An 18,960-nucleotide genomic window follows, 5' to 3' on the forward strand; every position below is an offset into this window, starting at 1 on the left:
CAATGACCAAAAGCACACTAGTCACATGAACTATAATTGCATAACTTCATTTGACAGTGTCTGTTTTAGGTGAAAAGCACCGCAGTGATCAGACATTTAGTTTATGGGCAGGACACGTGTTTTCCTATTTCACCCACAGATCCCTGCTGCTCAAGCTGTCCAACTAAATCAAACAACGGCACTCGGTGTGAACATTATCTTTGTCCTCAAGGACGAAAGGAAGGAGACGGCCAGCAAAAGAGACGGGAGGGTAGCGCCTCGTTGTCACTGTGAAGGATGACAACAGTACGGTCCCCTCAACGCCCTCAACACCACACTAGCCCCGCTGCACTGCACTTCAAGCTCAAGTTCAAGTTAATCTGTCACAGTAACTGTTAAAAATAGGACTGAACCCAAGTGTAGCTTCACAGAGAGTAAAAAACATGAACAAAACGTATTAACATATTACATATGACTTATGTTTCATTTTTAAGTCCTGTGAACACATTGTGTGTGATATTGATCCTACAGACACTGTAAACCCGACTCTTAAGTACACGATTTAAAAAGGTAACAGAAGTCTATAAAAATGTGTACAATTTGGTCAGATTTATTGCTTGTTCATGTGACTGCTCCAGATTTCATGGGCTCTTCCTTGGCCCACGCTACACCCCTCCACCGTGAAAAGGTCAGAATGAAGGTCATAGAAGACTTGGATGGATGGATAAGGCATTGAAATGAACTAACCAAAACTGAATTGCCACATAGTGAACCTGCAGCCTTTCATTGATAAATATTGAAATAAAACTTTAAAGTGAGATTATTTAAACATGGAAAGAAGAAGTAGCACATTCTTTGAATTCATGACTAATACAACACACCATTGCTCAGTTCTCTGAATTCAGAGATTTTTCAACTACAATCTTGTATTTTAGCATCTCTTAGTCTGGGAGTCTCTGGGTTTCTGGGCTCACCGGGGACACTTATATTGAAATATGTTTATATATTTATGTTGAAAAGACGTTAAAAAGTGGATTTTGCAGAATAAGCCCCCCTTAACACGTGGTAGACAGACGGTGTGGTGATGGACGAGGGCTGAACCTGTTCAAACCACAAGATGGAGGCATTACACCACTCGGACGCAGTGACATGAGAGATGGCACCTTGTTTGATGAAGTATGAATGAGGGTTTATTCACAACATCACATATATCAACATATAGAAGGACTTTGTCACCTCTTCTCACATACTTTAATACAAGCGACATTATTTTTCTCCATCATTGTGCTATCACTCTGAGGCAGTGGTGTAGTGGGGCCTGGAGAAGTGGGTGTACTCGTAGTTTTTTTTTAGAGCCTGTGATTATAAAACGTGGAGATATTTGTTTAACGAGGAGGATTTAATATGAATTCATCTTTCTAATAACACTGATCACTGATCAGCTGATAGAACGCTCAGACGCGAGGTCGCGTGTGTGTGCACGTGGTGTTCTAGAGTTCATTCTGACGCGCTAGGAAACATTCTATGGAATTATACACAATATGTGGAACTCAAGTGAAGCGTTAGTTGCTTTACTTTGGTTCATTAAACTCAAGAGAGCTCAAGGCAGAAGCAGGGAAGGACCAAGGCTCAAATCTGTCAAAACCACCGACTTTTTGATCAATGTCATCCTGCTGTGAAGGTAAAGATCTGCAGAAAACTCACCCAGTAAGCAGAGAAACAAAGGGTGGTTTATATTAAGGCTGTATGTTAATGGAGCTGGATAAAATATTGGAGGCACTTTGCAAGTGCATCAATCTGAGTCATGGCCATTAAAATCCCTAAAACCCAATCCTAAAGAAACATTATTGGCTTGATTGTAGTTTTGGTTACCTTCATGTACAGATACAGGTACTATAAGCCTGTAGCTTTATACTTAACTTAACTTAACTTAACAACCATGAGAGAGGTAATACAAGAGGATAAACATCATTTTCAGATCTGATGGTATGTTATTGAATCAGACCTGAGTAGAATGTGCAGGGGTTTCTCTTTTGGAGTGTTTTCTGAAGCTCAAGAGCTTAACATGCATACCGAGTTGTTTCTAATAGTAAAAGACTAATAATTAGAAAAGTAACAGTTAAATGTGCCCGGTGTTAGAAAGTGACTGACTCCCTCCTCTGCTCTCTCTTTTGGTTATTGCACTTACCACTTGTGGTAAAACGCTCCCATCTGGACCACAGTTCTCGGACATATGTTGTAAGACTCAGCGGAGTCGTGGATGTTATATGCCTTGTAAATACTCTAGACTTAGTTTCTTTAACTTCATGGGGCATCTGAGTTTTGTTAAAGCTGTGGCTGGAAACTGTACTAAAGAAACATTATTGGCTTGATTGTAGTTTTGGTTACCTTCATGTACAGGTACAGGTACTATAAGCCTGTAGCTTTATACTTAACTCCTCTACAGAGAATTAAAAAGCAACCATGAGAGAGGTAATACAAGAGGATAAATGTCATTTTCAGATCTGATGGTATGTTATTGAATCAGACCTGAGTAGATTGTGCAGGGGTTTCTCTTTTGGAGTGTTTTCTGAAGCTCAAGAGCTTAACATGCATACGAGTTGTTTCTAATAGTAAAAGACTAATAATTAGAAAAGTAACAGTTAAATGTGCCCGGTGTTAGAAAGTGACTGACTCCCTCCTCTGCTCTCTCTTTTGGTTATTGCAGTGATGTCACGAAGAAGCATGCGTTTGGTGTCCAACCACTACTATGACAGTAATGGAGAACCAACCATTTCCTACAAGGAGATCCTGTACAGGTAAGCTGGACTGTGTGTGTGTCCACATGTATGTGTTAAATACAGTCATGTGTTCGTCTTCACGTCTTCAAAGCTCTCACCCTTCTCTCCTTCATGACATTCAGGGTCTTCAGACGGCACAGGTTTAGAGCGAGGCGCGTCTGGGGAGAGGCCTCCGCTGCCGCAGACACCGACACTAACACTAACACTAACACTAACACTAACACCAACACTAACACTAACACTAACACTAACACTAACACTAACACCAACACTAACACTAACACTAACACCAACACCAACACCAACATCACCACCAACACCAACATTGACACCGACACCGACGCCAATGATGACACCATCGACATCATGGACAGCAGGGGGGGCCCCACCGTCTCCAGATCGAAGATGTTTAAGCTCCTCTTCTGCTCACTCATCCTGTGTTTTGGTAAGCGAGCTCTCCTGTGAGTTTTGTAGAGTGTCTGTGTCTTTGAATAAATCATCCCTGACCTGCTCATCCAATGCTTTGTTTCTCTCCACACGGCAGGAGCTATATTTGTGATCCCCACTCTGAGGGGCACCTCTCTGCGCCCAGGTTCCTCTGAGACACAGGTCTCACCAACCATCACAAATGTGGTACGACCCATGAAAGCACCTCGACTTTCCCTTTTAAACACAAACTGATGTCAGCATGTTAATATGCCAAAGATGCCAACATGCAGTATTAACTTTCTCTCTTGTCGCTTCTAGGACTCGAGCGCCTGGTGTGAGGAGAACGTTCGGCAAATGAAAGAGCTGCAGGTGGAACTGCTGAGGCTGAAGGAGAGCATCAGCTATTTGCTTCCATCAGCCAACCTCAAACCTAACTTCGCTCTGGAGTCGCTAGGTGAGACATCTAAACCGCCCTCATCATTGTCATCTGTCAGTTCGTAATTCACACGTGCTTTTTATTTTCAAAATCTGCTTCCTGACTTTGTGTGCAGGAGCCAGGGTTGTATATGAGCAGTCCTCCGAATCATACCAGACACCAGGCGCAGGGTGTACATTTTTTGGGATTCCCATAAGGCGATCATCTGTAGACCACAGGATTGCTATTACGGTAGGAAACACACACACTAAACACATGATTGTGTGATATTACAGTTGGAATTGTTTTACTGCCTGCTCTTTTTTTCATGCTCCACCACCTGAACTCTCTTTCTTTCCTCAGGGAGACTCATCTCTGATACCAGGACGCTGTTGGGCCTTTGCAGGTGGTCGTGGGCATTTATCCATTGCGATGCCCTACCGTGTCGCCATCAGCCACGTGACGCTGGGTCACATCTCGCAAAACGTCTCTCCCACTTCTACTTCCAGCGCCCCAAAAGAATTTTCTGTTTACGTGAGTCAAACATTTTAACGTGTCACATGACAGAGACCCTGCTCATCACTCAGGTTAGCTGCATAGAGAACGGGAGGATGTTCAACTGGATTTGTCTCTTTGTCTCTGGCAGGGACTGAAGACTTTAGAGGATGAGGGAACCCACCTCGGAACCTTTGTGTATGATCAGGACGGGGACGGAGTCCAGACTTTCAAAGTACCTGTGAGTGTAACACCATGCAACTAAACACATGCATTTTTACACTTTCTCTTCCCTTCAATCTCTGACATTATTGCATTCCCTATATAACTTATTTCCCATCCGCTCATTTTTAGCTGTCTCTCTTTTACGATGCCCCCGCTAACTCTCATTTCTCTCGTCTCTCAGGATCATCAGAGAGGTGTCTTCAGGTTCGTAAAGCTGCAGGTGGAGAGCAACTGGGGCCACCCGGACTTCACCTGCCTGTACAGCTTCAGGGTCCACGGGAAGCTGGCAGACTGACGATGAACGTCGAGGAGGAGGCGCTGCATTCAGAGCAGAGGATGGTAAGTATAGAGAGACAAATAAGTATCTGTGAAGGTGAATCAGACTCCAAACATCTGGGAATATATGGTGACAAAGTCTTTGATTTGATTTGAATTGAACCTTGGTACACCTTACTTCCGCCCTGCTGGGTGTAGGCTCCATTTGGAGAGGAGGAGATATGTGACTGCCTACACAGCTGTGGGGGGGGGGATCATCTTCCCACATGTTTTCAGTCTGATTCACCTTCACTCTGAGGGCAGCATGGTGGCGCAGCGGTTAGCGCTGTAGCCACACAGAGGAAGGACGGGTGTTTGGCTCTCGTGCCCGTTCTCTCTCTGTGTTGAGTTTGCATGTTCTCTCCATGTGTGCGTTGGGTTTACTCCGGGTGCTCCGGTTTCCTCCCACACCCCAAAGACACGCAGGTTAGGTTAATTGGCTCATAAATGTTTAATTAGTAGTTGAAATGATTGATGTAATGTGTTAACAATAAAAAAATTTAATTAAATTTATGAAATGTATTTTTCTTGTGACTTATTTGAAATCCTTAAGATTCAAGATGTTTATTTGTCATGTGCACAGTAAGAACACGGTGGTGACAATGAAATTCTTACTTTGCTCGTTTCCCTCCACAAAGGCAAGGCAAGGCAAGTTTATTTGTATAGCACATGTCCGCAACAAGGCAACTCAAAGTGCTTTACATATTAGCAAAACGAGAACATAAAAGCAAATTTAAACATACCTTATTTCAAAACAAACAAGAGCATTAAAACAGATATAAAAAGAAGTAAAATAGAAGGGAGATAAAACAGATTAAAAAGATATAAAATAATAATAATAATAATATAGACAAAAGAATAAAATTAAAAAAAGTATTATTTATGGGTTGCAGAGGTAATGTACAGTGTGGTTCACAGCTTATAACAGGTTATATGTATTTCTTTAAGAGCCTGATGGCCTGTGGATAGAAGCTGTTTTTGCGGTGGCGCTCCTGTAGCGTCTGCCAGATGGAAGGAGTGTGAAGAGTGTGTGTTGTGGGTGTGTGCTGTCTCTGATAATGTTCTGTGCCCTCTTTGTGGCACCTGCTCACTGTCCTTGTGCCTGATGACCTGTAGGTCGGTCCACAGTTATTTTTATCACAAAAAGGAGGATAAATTGTGCCAAATACACAAAGGAAATCAGGAGGAACTGAAAGGCAGTTAGATGCTACTCAAAAGAAAAAAAACCAAACCAGAACCAAAAGAGAACTCAACCTGAGTTTACTAATCTAGTCTGATCAAAGTCACAACTAAAACAAAAAGGAATCAAAGGACTTCCTGCTCTACAGTACAAAACCAAAATACAGGGGAGTAGCACCCCTAATGATGCACAGCGTATCATGAAGCTACCGATCAAAGAGTACACAAAAGGGGTAGCTATCCTAAGCCCAGCCCAGTTACAAGGTTCACAGGTTTTAACAGGTAACAGAGAACGAATGCTACTCTGGGGCAAGCTGTTTACACAAAGGAGTAACCAACACCACGAATGCTACACACACACACACACACACACACACACACACACACACACACACACAAACATCTGGTTTTTGTATTAAAATTTTTTTCTCTTCACCATGTGATGAGATTCCAGATCACTTCACAATCACAATCACCCATCACAATATCGTTCACTTATATACTCACCCTGGACAGTGCATTGGCCAGTACATTCTCAGAGCCTTTCTTATGGAGAATCTTCAGGTTATAATCTTGTACAACCAGGGCCCATCGCACAAGCTGTCGGTTCTGATTGTACATACGGGATAGGAAGACGAGAAGGTTCTGGTCGGTGTACACAATGACTGGCGACGGACTGGACCCGACATACACCTCAAAGTGCTGAAGTGCCAACAACAACGCCAGAGTTTCTTGTTCGATGGTGGAGTGCTTAACCTGATGCTTATTAAATTTACGAGAAAACTAGCACACAGGATGATCAACTCCCTCTGCGTCCTCCTGCAGCAGGACTGCACCAGCCCCTACTGCACTGGCATCAACTTCTAGTTTAAAGGTCTTAGTAGGATCAGGAGCAGCGAGCACAGGAGCATGGCACAACAACGATTTCACGCTTTCAAAGGCATGCTGACTCAGAAGACCAGACGAAATCAACATCCTGCTCGAGTAGATTAGTTAGGATTAGGATACACAATACTTGAGAAATTCCTGCAGAAATTTCTATAATACCCAGTCATCCCTAAGAATCTCCGCAGAGCTCTTTTGTTAGTGGGGGCAGGATATTGCGCTATTGCTGTCACTTTTGCCACCACCGGTCTCACCTGTCCTTGACCTACCTGGCGTCCCAGATAAGTGACAGTTGCTTTGCTGAACTCACATTTAGCCAAATTCAAGGTGAGGGATGCCTGCTCAAGGCGGCTGAATACCTGTTCCAAAATCCACACGTGTTCCTCCCAGGAGACGGTATGCACTATTAGGTCATCCAAGTATGCATTGCAATTGGTTAACCCAGCCAGGACTATATTAACCAACCTCTGGAGGGTGGCTGGGGCGTTGCACATGCCAAATGCCATAACCGTGTATTGCAGAAAATGATCCGGGGTTACAAGTTAAAGGCACTTGGCAATAGCCCTTAAGCAGGTCTGGCTTGCTTACATATTTGGCAGATCCCAGGTTGTCTATACAGTCTTCCATCCTCGGTAGAGGATAGGAATCAGGCACAGTCACTGCATTTACCTTACGAAAGTCTGTTATGAAGCGTGGCGATCCATCACTTTTAGCCTCTAACAGACAGGGCGAGCTCCAGGGACTACTGCTAGGCTCAGCCAACCTATTCTACCTCCTTTTTCATTAGCTCCCGCTTCACAGGATTCACCCGATAGGGGCGCTGCTTTATTGGCCTAGCCCCTTTTACATCAATGTCATGTTGCAGAACTGTCTCTCTTAATACTTCTAGGTACACTTGGACAAAGTCAGGGATTATGAACATAATCTAAAATTAGTGAATCATTTTGTCTCATCAAAGACGGCCACGTAAGAAAGAAGGCGGCAGTTAGTCGTTAGATTAAATGGTTCAATTCATAAAACCTAGCAGAGGGCAATAGCCTAGTTTGACAATCAACTTCCCTGTTTAACTGTTGTAATTTTAAACCGGGTCAACTTCCTCCTGCATGATTAAAGAGCACGAAGGAAGTCCAGTTGTTTTTTTAGTAGAGAAATATAACAAGTTCTCACCTGTACTGCTGATATTCTTTGACTATTTCTAGTAAATCACTGCTAATTTGTATGCTGTACAGATCGATATAGCTTTAGATATGTTACATAAGTAACAATAACTAACAATAATGATGTTAAAATAAAACTATCAATTGATGTGTTGTTGCTGACTAGTGGGCAGTCGCTGTGGATCACAGCCACCTTTATTACTGCTGTAAGATTTAGAGGTTCATTCTATTCATATATATGAGTTAATGTATTAGAAATATATTTTCAGTGTTTACAAAGCTAATTATTCACATATTAATGTTAATTAATGTTACGATTTACACATTCACATGTTTAGATATTTACTCAAGCATGTTTAGAAGTGTTTAATTATTATCCTGAATGCACCTCTGTAGTTTTCCTCACGTTTACCTGAGTCTAAGTTGTTCTGGCCTCTGATTGGTTAATCACTCAATCAATTGGTTTGATCACATGTGGGTGAGTAACAAGGAAAGTGTGGTTATGACAACTGTTATGAGAAAAGTAAAGCTGCTAGAGAAGCTGGTCTCTCAACTCTCAACTGGCCTTATTTTCCTCTTAAGAGTGACTTAAACCCTCACGTTGCACTGATGACACTCTGTGTGCCAACATAATGAGTGGATGGACACATACTGTTTGTAGAGCTGCTCGATTGCAACACATCTGCAACTGTCCGAAGAAGCGTGCCAAGCTTGAAATACATTGCAAACATTGTCATTTCAGGACTCACACATTCATATTTTGTCACATCGGTCACATTTTGCCACATATGTGCGTTAGAAACCAGACAGCACCAGAACAACAGGTTGCTACAACCTACATGCGACGTTATCTACTTGTGGTAGGAAATGGGCCTAAAGTGACATTCACAATGTTTTAACGTTTAAAACACAATGTAGTGTTTTTTGACAGCCTTTTACAGGACAAATATTGTTTGGAGAATTTCAGCGGGATTTCAGAGCATGAGCTGAAATGTGTCTGTAGCTCAGACCCAATAATACAACAGTGCAGCCTAGTGATTTTATGTCATGTTTATTTTATATGTTTATGTACAGTTTATGTAACCAGTTAACTTATCACCATTCACTGCAACAACCAAGATCATATCCAACATAAAATAAATAATATAAAATGAAAGGAGAAGGAGAGAGGTGAATGCATAGGGAGGGAAAACAAGAGAAGGAGTTAAGCTTGCATTAGAAAAGTTTTTCTTTTTTAAATAACAGATTTAGAGTCATAATAATAAGTAACGATGAGATGACACTTATTTGGCTTGGTTGGCTTAAGTTGAGGATATTTTACTAGAAGAGACTAAATTCCATGTTTATTACATACAAACAAAAGCAACATAATTTATTGAAAATAGTTTATGATGAAATGCGATTATTTGGATTTTTAGAAGGAATGTGTGAAGAAATTGAACAAAACTTAAGAGGCATTTTAAATTCAAAAATACTCTTATACTAAATGCCCTACGCAGAAATGTGTGTGCAGAAATGTTCTTGGTCTAATTTAAACATTTATTGGCACGTGCCTGACGTGTAAATAATATTGAACTCAAGATGTTATCTGTTGTCTTCACACAAACCAAACAACCCTCAATGTATCTTCACTTGAGCGTAGAGGTCCTCTGATCCGTCAGCAGTCTGCGTTAAGCTGTTTGCTGCCTTGGACACTTTGACCTGTGCGTACAGCGTATCCTGCTGCTGCTCAGGGTCCTGCACTGAGGCCGAGGACGGTTCAGGTCTAAGCTTGGAGAAGTCGATCTCTCCATAATGGATGTTGTCTTCTTCTACTTCTGTTTTCCCTGCTGGCTCTTTAACAAACAGCTCTTTGCCTGGTGGACTCTGTAATAAAATAATTCAAACAGGTGTTGTGAGCTGGACCGTCCAGCTCCGATAAAGGTATTACAGAGCAGAACAGAACAGAATTGTCTGAATTATATACTATCCACTCAGGTGGATGACACAGCCAGTGTGAACAAATGGAAAACATTCGAAACACACATTTGACTACTTTACTGCTAAAGTTTTGTACTTTCCCACCTGAGTCTGTTGAGAAGTTGGACTTTTTGACTTAAAAAACCTGAAAGACATGAGAGGCTCTTAGATTCATATACTCAGTTTCAGGCTGAACATGCAGTGCGTCATTGAAGCGTTGAGACTGAGAGTCTGTTAGTGGCTCTTACTGAGTGAAGTCACCTGCTTGAATTTGTGACACTCACCAAACACAGACCACCAGGCAGATGAGTGCGATGATCCCAATGATTCCTCCCAGAACTGCTTCCCATTGTAGAGATTCATTATGTGGTTCTGCTCATAGGAACAAAACACACATATGTGACCATTATTAGAAAACACGTAACAAAACTCATGTAGCCGTTGCAGAAATTCCACTTTTCAACAATCAAACTGGATTCAGTCCAGTTCAGTATTTACCTTTTATATGAAGACTAATTTCTGATGACGTCTGATTACCAAGATCATTTGTGGCCACACAGTAATAAACTCCTCCATCTGTCGCATTGAAGCTGTAAATAGCTCCATCAGACACATCGATGGGTCCATCTGTGCTGCTCTTCTTCTTGAACCAGGTGAAGCGGCTGACGGGAGGCTTGGCTCTGCTGGAGCAGGTCAGGTTCACCCAGCTACCTGCTGACACCAAACCTGGAGGACTGATGGACGCTGAGGTGTTTTTAGGAGCATCTGAGGAAAATGTGAGATCAACTTTACTCATTAAAATCTTGTGACATCCCATGAATCATGATGTTCTGACAGGATCCAGTAACAAACTGTGGACGTCTTACATGAAACACTGAGAGTCTTCCTCTCCTCTGCTGTCTTGACGTCTCTTCCTTCATTCACAGGATATCTGGCAGAACAGGTGATGTTGAGTCCATCATGCTGGTCTGACAGAGTGATGTTCCTCTGGATTTTAGTTGTTAAGGTGCCATCGGGGTTTTCCTCTATTTCACTGTGAGCGTCTTGTTGGAGACTCCAGGTGAGATTAGGAGGAGAGTGTGGACAGGGAGTGGAAGCTGAGCAGGTTACAGTGACAGACTGATGCTCCTTCAGATCACCTGAGATGCTCAAGATGCCAATGCTGGGCCTCGGAGGAGAATCTGTGGTTTCAAATCAAACACACACTTTACACTGGAAAGCACAGTAACAAGACAGCCATGCAAGCAGCTCTGTGAGGCTGCTAATGTGCCACACTGACAATGTAACATGCTGATATTTAGAGCGTATCATGCTTACCATATTCTCCATTTTAATTTCACACGTTAGTATGCTAACATCTGCTAATTAGCACAAAACACAGTCGAGCTGAGGCTGGCAAACCTAACAATTGTTAAGGCATTTCACTGAAAACCACAAATATTTAAATGAAGGCACTTTACTTGAGTATATACATGTAATGTTCAGTGCATACAAAACACACTCACACTGACATGAAGGAATTATACAGTATATATAGACAGTAAAGAAGTTTCACAGTAAAGGTTAGAATCACAAAGTTTGTCCTTTAGAGCTAAGTTGCAACCGAGTTCAGTTTTTATTCTAAATAATATTTTAAATTGTCTTACCTGTAACTGTTATCTGCAGAGGATCACAAACACCTGAGGCTTTGAATTTGCTGTTTACAATTCTGAAGAAGTATGTGTTTGTGTAATTTATGATTAATTTGGAAAATAAAGTGGTGCAGTTTTTCTGACTGAGGTTTCCAGTAATATTCATTGGATAGATCTTAACTGTCCCATCACTTTTGAAAATCACATTTTTTATATCGACGTCATTTTTCATCCACATTCCAAGGATTCCGGTTGTGATATCAAATTGATATTGTGATGGAAGAGTCATGTTGCAGGGGATTTGCAAACAAGATCCACTCAGTGCTTCCATCTGCATTGGTGTATAAACGAACTTGAACCTCGGTGGATCACAATTAGCCAAAGCTCCTGTAAAACCAGACTCACAGTCAACACTTGAGATTAACACAATATAATGTAATATATATAATATGTTTGATGATTCATTTTAATTGTTTACAACAAACAGATAACACTTTTCCTATTAATCGGTGGTGCAAAGACACATTTACTCAAATACTGTAATGAAGTACTTGTTCTTGAGTATTTTCTGCTGGTTTTCCTTCTACTCTACCACACTTCAGAGGCAAATATTGTATATTTACTCCACTATATTTTCCTGATAACTTAAGTAACTGCAAACTTTGCAGATTCAGATTAATAATGCAGAATAAAATTATCCATATTATAGGTTTAAGATAAAACTTTATTGACTACAAGGGGAAATTCTCAAGCTGCCCCGCAGTATAGTGTGTGTGTTTGAAATTACCAGCTGTAACATCAATACACCAATAATTATAATTCAGTAATATTACATTCATTATTCTGAAATTCTATATTATGACAACTTTTACTTTTGGCACCTTATGTAGATTTTGATGCTCAAACAATGCTTTGTAACAATGCTTCCACTATTTGTAACACAGTATTTCTATACTGTGTAACTGCTACTTTTAAGTCAGTAAAATATTTCAGAACTTCCTCTATCTCTGCCAGACATGAGTCAGTGGTGACCAAACTCATCAGTGTAAATCAGTAAATCAGTGTCTTCAAATAAAAGTGAGCGAACAAACAGCTCACCTGAAATAAAGAAGACACTCAGTAGCTTGATGGCTGTCACCATATTCACACACTGGACAGCCATTAGACTCATCACCTGGATTTACAAACACAACAATGCAGTAAGTTTTACACAGCGTTCAACATGTTAAGTAAAATCAGTAAATCATTTTGTCTCACCAAAGACGCCCACGTAAGAAAGAGAGCGACGGTTAGATCCTTTGGTTGATGGTTTTAGACTGAAAATGGTTCAATCGATGAAATTGAACTGAAGGGCAAAGATCCAGTTCAAGAAACAACTTCCCTGTTTAACTGGTGTAATTTCAAACCGTATTGACTTCCTCCTGCATGATTAAAGAGCACGGAGGAAGTCCAGGTGGTTTTTACGATAGAGAAATATAGCAAGTTCTCACCTGTACTGCTGATATTCTCTGAGTATTTTTAATGAATCACTGCAAGTATATACGCTATATAGATTTTATCTTATCTTCATGTATGTCACAAATGTAAATCACAACAATAAATAATGATATTTAAACAAATGAAGCTGTGAACGTCATGTGTTGTTGCTGACTTGTGGGCAGTCACTGTGGATCACCTTTATCACTGTTGCTCTGTATTACTGCACTGATGTGTTGAAAGCGATGTTTAATGCTTTTATTTGTGTCTTTATTTCATTAATATGTCAAATTACACCAATAGATATGAATACAATTCATATAATTAAATAAATCAAATAAATGACAGTGAGTTGGAGCAAAATATATTCCTACAGAGCCAACAGTGTGCTGGATGTCAAATTCACTTAACAGTCATCGACACGTGAGTATACACCACCAAACACCAAAGAGAAAAGAAGTGATAAAAATGTTTTCCCCATTTATACTTTCTGCTTCCTCATCAGCTCAGATATCTAATTACAACCTAAAAAATACATATTTACATACAATGTAACACCAGCAGGCAAAAGACTTACCTTGTTTTATTCTTTCATTAAAAGAAAACTTGAAAAGGTGCCATAAATTCAGACCAGATAAAATAAAGGAACATGCAGGAAAAAAAGAAATAAAAGAAGTATCTGCACTCCAAGCAGAAAGTATTTTTTTTTACTTTTTTGGGGGGGTGGGGGTGGTTAAGCCTTCAATACAGGAATTCACAGTAGACTGGGAAGAAATATTACTCAAATGATGAGAAATAATACAAAGAAGAACATAAATACAGGAACTCAGGCTCAGCAACTCTTGATTGCAACATAGAGGAAGAGTATCAATGTTGAAACACGTTGCAGTGTACTGATGTGGTTCATCAGCCACACACAGACAAAAGGCATAATTTCAACATTCACATTCACATAGATTTTATCACACTTAGAGCTGCATCTTCTGCATGAAAACAACACTGTGTACGTGAGAAACCAGCCAGGCCTCTCACATCAAAAGGTCCCTGACCGACACGACGATATTTATCTTTGTAACACCATGTTCTAACTTTTTTCTTTTACTTTTGCAACAGGGGTTAAAGACTTTGACTGACCCACTGACCCGGTCGGACTACACAATACTTTTGTCTTATTTTGTTTGGAATGATTTCTGAACAGCTGCAGTTAAAATAAGGGATAAGGGATGTGCTATTGAACCTGAAACTTGAAAAATCAGATATACACCATGGGGCTCTGGACAAAAATTTGTTAAAGTGTGGAGATCTTTGAGGAGCCCTTCACACATGTACAGGATTAAACAGGCTAAGAAATTACTGTGTAATGTTTAGACGACAAACACCTTTGGCTTTTGACATTTTGTACCAGGGTGTGCTGCTTCTGCTCGACTTCTCATTAGAATCTAAATGTTACTCAATTCTCAATTTCCCTTTGCATTACATCATCTGCCCCATTGGGTGTCTGTAGGCTGAAATGTAGGCTGGGCTCTCCACTCAGAGAGTCTGAGCTGCACATCATGTAACCTTGTGGGCTGAACCATAAACTTTCCTCATGGGGGTAAAACTTTAAGTGAGCAGTTAGTCCAGTCAACACTGCAGCGACCGATGTCATATCCTACATAAAATAACTCCATGGATGTGAGAGAAGAATTAAAACAAGAGTAAAAACTAGAGAGGATGGAGGTACAACCTCAGCTAAAAGCAAATGATTGGTTTGACTTGCTTTATAAACATATTTAAGATTAAAAAATGACACATTGAGTCACAATAATGAGTAATAATGACATGAGACTTGTTCAGCTGGACTGATTTAGACTGAGGATAGCTTGCTTGTACCACAGTGTGATTTTCTTCAGGGTGTCAATAGTAGAGGAAGTTTTTGTTATTATATTCTTAAAAAGAAAAAGAAAAAAAGACACCACTCTCCCTATTTTTACATACAAGGAACGTATTGTGGAAACATTTACTGAATTTTGTTGAAATTGTGATTATCAGAAGATGAATACCGAGCGTTTTCTTGCAATATAGTGCTCAATGCAATACAAACCCCACCCTCCGGCACACACCCCTCTGCTTATCCTTCAGTCAGCACCTGTCAGCTTTTCCATCCACACCCACTGACTGGAAATAAAAATGCTTATATATTAAGAATACTGATTGTAAATGCAACCTGTACAGTGCCTTGTATGCGTTGTTAAAGATTTTTTACAAATAAAAATCTGAAAAGTGTGGCGTGCATATGTATTCAGCCCCCTTTACTCAGATACCCCTAAATAAAATCCCGTGCAACCAACTGCCTTCAGAAGTCACCTAATTAATAAATAGAGTCCACCTGTGTGTACTTCAATCTCAGTATAAATACAGCTGTTCTGTGACGGCCTCAGAGGTTTGTTAGAGAACATTAGTGAACAAACACAGTCATGAAGAAAACCTGTTGGAGGCTGCAAAAGACTTGACTGGGGCGGAGGTTCACCTTCCAGCAGGACAACGACCCTAAACATACAGCCAGAGCTACACTGGAATGGTGTAGATCAAATCATATTCATGTGTTAGAATGGCCCGGTCAAAGTCCAGACCTAAATCCTATTGAGAATCTGTGGCAAGACTTGAAAATTGCTGTTCACAGACGCTCTCCATCCAATCTGACTGAGCTGGAGCTATTTTGCAAAGAAGAATGGGCAAAAATTGCAGTCTCTAGAAGTGCAAAGCTGGTGGAGACTTACCCCAAAAGACTTGCAGCTGTAATTGCAGCGAAAGGTGGTTCGACAAAGTATTACTTTTCAGATTTTTATTTGTAAAAAACACCACGTATCATTTTCCTTCCACCTCACCATTATGTGCAACTTTGTGTTGGTCTATCACATAAAATCCCATATGAATACTTTTGCAAGGCACTGTACCTTTACACAAACAGGACTATTTTCTCTTCACTTGAGCGTAGAGGTCCTCTGACCCGTCAGCAGTCTGCGTTAAGCTGTTTGCTGCCTTGGACACTTTGACCTGTGCGTACAGCGTATCCTGCTGCTGCTCAGGGTCCTGCACTGAGGCCGAAGACAGTTCAGGTCTAAGCTTGGAGAAGTCGATCTCTCCATAATGGATGTTTTCTTCTTCTACTTCTGTTTTTCTTGCTGGCTCTTCACCCGTTTGACTCTGCAGAAACACGAAATGCTGTGAGCATCTGGACTTGGAGTTGTAACGCAGCTTTTACTGGACACTGCAACAAAACATCTCACATTGTGTCACAAATGAGTTCTGAGAGATTCCCAGAAAGAATCTTTCAGTCTGTCCATGTAGTGTTCAGTCAAATGCTTCCATATATCTTAACAACAGATGCAAAACATTTCAAATGCACCACTGTACAGAAAAGTTTAGTATTTTCCCACCAGATTCTGTTGTTGAGTTGAATCTGTTGACTTCAACAACTTCCAATACACAAGGGTGCTGTAAAACAAATCATCAGTGGGTAATCTGGATTAGCACATAGAGAACTTGCCCACGTAACCATCTGTGTCTTCATTTTGGATATGGATGTTGCTAAAAACGTGAAGTCACCTGCTTGAATTTGTGACACTCACCAAACACAGACCACCAGGCAGATGAGTGCGATGATCCCAATGATTCCTCCCAGAACTGCTTCCCATTGTAGAGATTCATTATGTGGTTCTGCTCATAGGAACAAAACACACATATGTGACCATTATTAGAAAACACGTAACAAAACTCATGTAGCCGTTGCAGAAATTCCACTTTTCAACAATCAAACTGGATTCAGTCCAGTTCAGTATTTACCTTTTATATGAAGACTAATTTCTGATGACGTCTGATTACCAAGATCATTTGTGGCCACACAGTAATAAACTCCTCCATCTGTCACATTGAAGCTGTAAATAGCTCCATCAGACACATTGATGGGTCTATCTGTGCTGCTCTTCTTCTTGAACCAGGTGAAGCGGCTGACGGGAGGCTTGGCTCTGCTGGAGCAGGTCAGGTTCACCCAGCTACCTGCTGACACCAAACCTGGAGGACTGATGGACGCTGAGGTGTCTTTAGGAGCATCTGAGGAAAATGTGAGATTAACTTTACTCATTAAAATCTTGTGACATCCCATGAATCATGATGTTCTGACAGGATCCAGTAACAAACTGTGGACGTCTTACATGAAACACTGAGAGTCTTCCTCTCCTCTGCTGTCTTGACGTCTCTTCCTTCATTCACAGGATATCTGGCAGAACAGGTGATGTTGAGTCCATCATGCTGGTCTGACAGAGTGATGTTCCTCTGGATTTTAGTTGTTAAGGTGCCATCGGGGTTTTCCTCTATTTCACTGTGAGCGTCTTGTTGGAGACTCTGAGACTCTGAGGAGAGTGTGGACAGGGAGTGGAAGCTGAGCAGGTTACAGTGACAGACTGATGCTCCTTCAGATCACCTGAGATGTCAATACTGGGCCTCGGAGGAGAATCTGTGGTTTCAAATCAAACACACACTTTTCATCCATGGAAAAATCTCATATGGGGAAATTATAACTTGTTTTCTGAACATGAATGCAAAAAAATCTAATATGTAATATGTTGTGCAATGTGTACAAAATATACTAATGTACTAAGGAAGCATTTCTTAGTGAGTAAACATCCCATCAGTTTACATTTCTGTAAACTGAACAACGCTGATTCTGAATATATGTATAATACAACATTAGACTGGCAGAAAACAATGACTGTTGCCAATAACTCAGTGTTCTCAATTCTAAAGGAGTACGTGTCTGTGTAACTTTGGATTAAACTAATTACTAAACTAATTAAACTGATGCTGCTGATCATCTGACAGTAGATGTAGGGCAAGGGTCGTGGTTCTCACTGTTTCAGGAAAAGATGAAACATTAAAATCTGACCGATAAAAACAAAATCGTCTCACCTGTAACTCGTATTTGAAGAGAATCACAAACAGCTGTTGCCATGAACGTTTGGCTCTCAATTCTGAAGAAGTATGTGTTTGTATAATCTATGATTAAATTAGAAAATAAAGTGGTGCAGTTATTCTGATTCAGGTTTCCAGTAATTTTCATTGGATAGGTGTTAACTGTCCTGCCGCTGTTGAAAATCACATTGCTTGGATTGCTTCTAAAATATGGGGCACTTTTAATCCACATTCCAAAGATTTCTCTTCTGCTATCAAAACCTTTGCGTGGTTCAGCTCTAAAGTTACAGGGGATTCGCAAACAAGATCCACTCAGCGCTTCCATCTTCTTTGGTGCAGTAATGGAGAGGTCTGAGTCCTCAGGACATCCAGCCAAAGCTCCTGTAAAACCAGACTCATGATGAACAAAATGCAGAACACATCTCTATGAAAAGAAAGATACTTCAGCAGCTGCATGTTACATGTTCCTGTGCTACTAATCAAGTATGAATCATTATGACGTAAGCAGTTATAAATGTACTCTGTCTGCATTGGTGTTTCTGCTTTGACTGTAAATGAAGCTCAAACTGTGACTTGAGTTAAAGTTTCCAAATTAAAGTGACTAAACAAGCAGCTCACCTGAAAGAAAGAGGATATGAAGAAACAGGATGTTTGCAATATTCAGAGACGGAGCTGCCATGTAACCCATCGTATGCTTTTGGAGCTATTAAAAAGAATATAAGAACTTAGGAAATGCACACATTCCTACAAGAAACTTGCACCGTACAGGCAGGATTCTAAGTAGGGACCAGTTAGCATCAACTGCGACAATGTTTAAAGTAAACTCTAAATAATACCACAGAAAAAATGGATTCATGCCATTTTAGTTGAAGTGAAATGCTGTCAAAGCAATCTTTCATGAGGTTCATAACAAAATAAAAATAACAAAATAGCACAAGTGTTTTGGTTAAAAAATGAAATGAGTTAAAAAAAAAAAGAAGATGGTCTTACCAGATAAGCCCTCGTCAGAGAGAGCGCAGCAACGAGATCCTTCGGTGGGTGATTTCATGTGCTACAAAGAAAGTATTCCACTTCCCTGTTTAAGT

The 18,960-nt window shown here is 40.6% G+C and overlaps 1 pseudogene; it reads right to left on the minus strand.

The window, feature by feature from the left end:
• Positions 1–8,933: 8,933 nt before the first annotated feature.
• On the minus strand, positions 8,934–18,909 carry LOC139220911 (sialoadhesin-like; annotated as a pseudogene).
• Positions 18,910–18,960: the final 51 nt, after the last annotated feature.

The sequence above is a fragment of the Pempheris klunzingeri genome, chromosome 21 (genome assembly GCF_042242105.1).
Source record: "Pempheris klunzingeri isolate RE-2024b chromosome 21, fPemKlu1.hap1, whole genome shotgun sequence".
Lineage (NCBI taxonomy): Eukaryota > Metazoa > Chordata > Actinopteri > Acropomatiformes > Pempheridae > Pempheris > Pempheris klunzingeri.